At 41.8% G+C, this 6,000-nt stretch overlaps 1 protein-coding gene across 1 annotated transcript in view; it reads left to right on the top strand.

Annotated features, from left to right (window-relative positions):
• The first annotated feature begins 998 nt into the window (after positions 1 to 998).
• Positions 999 to 6,000, top strand: part of NUMB (numb homolog (Drosophila)) — a 186,539-nt gene continuing 181,537 nt past the window's right edge. The window contains exon 1 of the mRNA XM_008583919.1: positions 999 to 1,028. The gene's annotated coding sequence lies outside the window, so the exon portion shown is untranslated. The remainder of the gene's footprint in view (positions 1,029 to 6,000) is intronic.

The following is a 6,000-nucleotide window of genomic DNA, read 5'->3' as shown; positions in this document are numbered from 1 at the left end:
TCAATGGCTCTAATTTAGACTGCTAGGAAGAGGAGAGATTTAGAGAGAAAAAAAGCTTTTAAAGTATCTGATACACAGCTAGAATTGCTATTTAAGAACTGCAGAACATAAAAACCAAGTGGGGCAAGCAGAATTCTCATTTTCAGAGCATCACAAGGGTAAACTGTGGCCCGCTTATTTCAAATTTTCTAAAGGCTCTCTGGTCACTCGGCAGGAGCCAGCCAGGAGTGCGTCTGGAAACTGGAGAACTCTCAAAACGCCACTTCAGCTTACTGATGAATTTTATAATTGCAGCAGAAGTGGACTGATTTCTGCTAAATAAACGGTTGCGCTTTGCCCTTTAGCAAGGATACTTCTGGAAAGAACTTCAAGGAAAATGGGTGCATTGGGACGTCAAGAAAAGAAGGGGAAATTTTTTAATCTATGTGGTACCTTTCTCCCAACGGGTTGGAAACACTTCTTAAACACAACCTTTGGTATTGATGTTTCGTAAGAACCACATCTATGAGTAAGCTAGCGGTGATAAGCTTTTCCTGGTAGGAAAGGAGCTGGAGAAGAGTTTGCAGAGCGAACTCTCCAACGAAGGGTTAACCCTTCCCCGGTAACCTCGGGTGTGAGCGTCTGTCTGCCCCTTCTTTGCTTTCTACCGTGCAACCAAACTATGCCCAAGCTTGAATCAACCATGACCGTCACTTCCCTTGCCAGTTAATTTAACGGACACTTTCGAAATCCTATCATAACTTCGAACCGCGCAACCATCCACCAATCGCAACTAAAGCTCGGTCTAGGACGATACAGGTTCGGGCGGGGGCGACTATCAGCTCCAGGAAAAGGGGCGGTAAAGTCTCGATGACGGGCGGGTAATTTACGCCAATCAAAATAGAGAGTTGCCGCCCCACTATCCAATGGATAGCTTCGAAGTCTGAAACAGGGTGGGCCTGTTGTCATGGGGGAGGTGGTGGCGCTTGGTGGTTACTGGCGGCCGAGGTAGAGGCAGCGGCGCTGGAGTTGGTCGGGGGCAGCGGCAGGTGAGTGCCGGTAATGCGGGCTTGAGATCTGGGGGCCGTCGCGGGGCGGAAAGTCCAGCTCAGCACTCTCGAGGCGGAGGCTAGAGGAAGGGGGCCTGGACCACGGCCCGGGTCGGGGCCGAGGCGGGGCCGGCGGCGAGTTCGCGTTCACGGGGCTGGTGGGAGAATGGCCCGGCTCCTGGCGGCGGAGTTCGCGCTGGGAAGGTAGGCTGGGGCCGGACCCGAACTGGTCAGGCCGGGAGGTCCCTTGAGACGTCCTGCTGCTCGCATCTGGGGCACTGACTGGCGATCTGTCTGTAAGGGGTAGGTCCCTGAGGAGACGGGAGCGGCCGGGGTCCCAGAGAAGGCGGTGACCCTGGGTGACTGGTAACGACCTGACGCAAGGTTGGGGTGAGTCGGGAGTCCCCAGAACAGCTTGGGTGCAAGGGAGAAGGGGAACCCGGGAAGCTCGGGAGCGGCCTGTGCGAAGAGGGCAGGGGGACCGGGGGAACTGGGAGTGGCCCCGGCCCGAGAGAGGGCGGTGGGAGGACCGAGGGCGGCCAGGGTCCGGGGTGACAGGGAGCGGCCTGGGTCCGACTAGGGGAGTCTGAGGAAAGGCACGGAGGCGGCTGGGGACCCTCCTGAGAAAGGCGGCTCCTGCGGAGATGAGGCGGGTCTTCAGAGGGTCGGACGGGTAGAGACCTTGAACAGCTTGGGGGAGGAACCGGAGCGCCCTGCCCCCCACAGCTGCTCTGGGATGGGACACCCAAGACTGGACGGGCAGCTCCTGGGTCTGAGGATCCCCAGGGGCTCAGGAAAGAAGTCCTCGAGGCGCAGCTTAGGTTTGAGATTGCGGTGAGGGTCCAGCGGGGGAGTGGGGAAGTTCCCTTAGTCGGAAAGGACTCAAGCAAAATGGGACGGAGGTGGGCGGGGGTGGGAGGGGAGAAATAATTTCCCTGTAGGAAGGGAGTAGCAGAGAGGGTGAGGGAGGGAGAAAGTTGCCAAGGGACAGAGTAGTGGTCTTGTGGAAGCTGGCCGGGACAGTAGATATGAGAAATTAACAGTGAGGTCATTAATAGGCTCTGAGGTTTTCAGAAATAGAAGAAACGTCGGCTTTATAATTAATTGTAAGATGCTATCTAGGACCAGAGAAACGCGCCGAGAAGCAAGGTTAAGTGACTTGCGTTCCAGTTTTTAGAAAATAAATTTGTTTTAGGTTGATGACAGTAGTATTATAAAATAAGTTAATTGACAGGATGGGGAATTTGAGAGGGGAAAGGGGAGGAATAGGTGAACTAAAGGAGTAGAGCTGGGGACTTGATCAGAAAGAGATGATAGTCATGAAGAGGATAGGAATACCCCGCTAAATTGAAAATAAATGTGAATTCTAGTTCCACCACTTAGCTTGGACAACTTAACCTCTCTGTGCAGTTTGCTCATATGCATAATAAGGATAAACGATAGTAATATTTCCTATTACCCTGTGAAGGGTTTTTTTTTTTTTTTTTTTTTTTAACATGAGTTACTATTTGGAGAGCTTTTAGAATAGTGACTGGCACATAGTAAGGAGTGTATACTGGATCGTTAAATACAGGATAAAGACCTGAGTTCTTTAATGAGGTGGTTCTCAAACATTACCTTGCATCAGAATCACCTGGAGGGCTTGGCAAACTACAGATTGATTCGCCCCACCCGGGGTTTCTGATTCAGTAGGTCTGGGTGGGGCCCAAGAATTTATATTTATCTCAAGTGATGAAAACCACTTGCTTTAATGAAAACAGTAGTAATATAGCAATTTAAAAATACCTGCCCATCCTGCTAAAGAGGCAAGGTAGAGGCAAATTGCAAAGAAACTCTATTATAAAGAATACCCTTTTTTTAACCCTATGTTTTTCAAACTGTGGATCATGATTCATTAGTAATTTATAAAATCAGTTTTGTGGATTACCACCAGTACTGAAAATAAAATGGAGTAGAACTGAATAGACGAGCATTGCACTTGGTAAGGAAAAGTATTGTTTTGGGAAATTTCTTTTTTTTTTTTTTTTGGTGGCTGGCTGGTATGGGTATCCAAACTCCTGACCTTGGTGTTACCAACACTGCAACTGAGAGCTAACTGGCCAGCACCCTCCACCCGCTCCCCAAGCTTTTCTCATACATATGTGTAGTAGGTCACAGTGTAAAATGTACTTTTTACAGTCAAAAAAGTTTGAAGAACTGTTTTGAGCCGGCAATGCAGCAAAAGCATCCCTCTAGTATCTAGGGTTTGTGTTTATTATTATTATTTTTTCTTTTGTGTTAATTCTCAGGTGGTGAGAATCAATTCCACTAAGTTTCTTCAGTTTCTGATTTGGTTTCTCCTCAGTTTGTCTTATCACATTGTGTTGTGCCTCTGTGGAACTCTTTTGGATATTGAGAATCTTTGCATAAGGATTTAGGGAATTCGAGGCAGAGAAATTGAGTGGTGTTTCTTAGATGCAGTCCACGTTTGTTTCACTTGTGCTCTCTTGTTCAGCCTTACTTTTTTACCACTCTACTGTAAAACATTGTCTGTAAAAAACCTAGTTATACACAGACATATTGATAGTAGGCAACTAGCACTGAAACAAACTGGTTTGAGAACATTTCATGTATAGAAAATAAGCAAAAACAAAATAAGAAATATTTCAAAAGAGAAGCGAAAAGGTTATTTCCTTTTTAGAGAGTAAACGTATTTTAGAGCATTTCTTAGCTTTACACTAATACGAAACATAATATAATGACTTTTTTTTCTCCCCTAAAGATATTTTTAAGGGTACTGGATAAATAATTTCTAGGTTTTTGTAGAGAGAAGAAATAGTGATAATACTTGACAGGAAAATGTATCTGGGATAGAGGCTTAACTACAAAGTAAACTGTTTATTAAGCAATTTTGTTTTGATGGTTTTCTCCCTTGAGAATGAACTGGATATGGTATATGTTGTAAATTTAATTTATTTGAGGAATCTAAATGTAATACTTATTTAAAGCTATGTTAAGAATATATATGTATGTTTTGTGCTGCTCTTGGTTTGATTTTTCTTCTGTTGAAAGCTAGGTGGTTTATATTTAGAGGAGTTGGTTTAGATCTGTTTTTATTAAAATAACAACAGAGAAAACAATATTGAAAACTGAAAGAGATCCTTGTAGCTCTCTTTAAAATCTTTAATCCAGGGGATTATGTAACCCTTTCATTAATGTTTTATGAAATTGTGAAGAAATGGTTGTGTAGCTTTGCATCAGGACTTTTTTTCTCTCAAAAAACATTTTTAATTTTATTGCGGATTTTTATATTTCTTTAAAATTTTAACTTTTATTTGGAAGACTGCAAAACATATAATCATTGCATGCTTGAGTTCAAAAGCAGAAGCAGTCTTTTCATAAAACAAATTTACTAATTTTTCTGTGACTAAGGTGCCAAGGATGAAAGCTTTTGATTCCTTGCATTGAGTTAAGCGGAGTATCCCTTCCACTAGTATGGTTGTTCTCTATTTAGGTCATTGTACATTTACACAGATCATTCAATTCTACACCAAATGATGGAAGAGTATAAAACCCTAATCAAGTGTGGGAAAAATATAAAAGTTCATTCTTTATAATTGTGAACATTGAGCTGTTTGATTACTTTTTTGCTTTTAATAAATGCACTTTATTCAGTTTACTTATTATTCATCCATAATTTAATCATCCTTATCTATGAATAGCTTTGATTGCCCAAATCATTTTACAGTGAGATTTGTTAATCTGTATTGAATAAATGGTGATTTTTAAATCCCAGAGAAACCGTGTGCTCCTCACATATCAAAGTTTATTCAGGTAAATGATTTTTAAAAGTGGAAGTTCAATTAACACTAGTTAATTAAGTTTGTTTTCTATCTCAGGGAAGTCTTCTTTTATAATAACTTCTGATCTGCTTTTTTTTTGCTTCCTGCCTTTAAACTACCTGTACAGTAAATCCTCATGGAAATGTTGGTGCCTGAAAATCTAGTTCTCTAAAAGTACAAAACCTCTGTATCTGGTTTTTAGTTTGCTTCAGGAATTCTTTTATTAGAAAAGGTCCCTTAGTAAACTTATTACCTTTTATTTTATTTTGGACTTGCCAGAATACTATTGTGTTTTACAGATTTTGATTTTTATAGAATAGATCTTGAATTCTGCTGATTTCTGAAGTGTGGTTTATGTTTCCTTGATAAGGCTGGGGTAAAATGAAACAATGTTCTTCTTAAATTAAAAAAATTATTTTTGCTATGTTTTTAATCTTGATATTATGATAAATGTTTTATCATCCTTTATTTGTTTTAATAATATAACATATTATAAATTTCATTATTAGAGATAGAAAAACTATATAAGGCTTTAGGATGTATGTTCATACACAGGTAGTGATGATAGGATGCCCTTAAACATTAGGTACAATATTGCCATATACTTTGGAGAACATAAAAAATAATGCAGTTGGAAATCTTGAGGCAAAATGAGGATTAAAACTAAGGAAGAATGAGGAGAATACTGACATGTGCTTAAGGAGGAGTCTGGAGGATCTGCAGGAAGTATGTCTAGAGGAGCGAGTGGTTCTTGGCAGTTTTCCTGGAGGGGCATATGTAAAGGAGGATGATTCTATTTGTAGCATTCTCCCATGGATTTATTCTTCCTTCTCTGTAGTTTCTGCTCTTTGCTATAACTCTCATTTTGTTTTCTCCACTCAAGAAAGCATGTTAGAATGCAAGTAAATAGACTGAGAGGTGCTAGTCCTAGAGGATGAGAGCCTTGACAGGACCGTGTGGATTTAGAAGACTTGACACTAGTCTCTGCTTCTGCAGCTTTTGGGAATAGGTCCCCATCAACCATAACTAGGCCAAACCTTACCTCTTGAACTCTCCAGTGGAGTATGGGATTAGGAAGGGACCCCGTAGTCATCTTAAATGGATTAGCCAAGAGGTACCATATTAGTAATTAATGTTCAGAGACTTCCCCT

The sequence above is a fragment of the Galeopterus variegatus genome, unplaced genomic scaffold (assembly GCF_000696425.1).
Source record: "Galeopterus variegatus unplaced genomic scaffold, G_variegatus-3.0.2 Scaffold101, whole genome shotgun sequence".
Taxonomy (NCBI): domain Eukaryota; kingdom Metazoa; phylum Chordata; class Mammalia; order Dermoptera; family Cynocephalidae; genus Galeopterus; species Galeopterus variegatus.
Note: the sequence above shows the minus strand (reverse complement) of the source record. Positions and strands in the feature narration are given on the sequence as shown.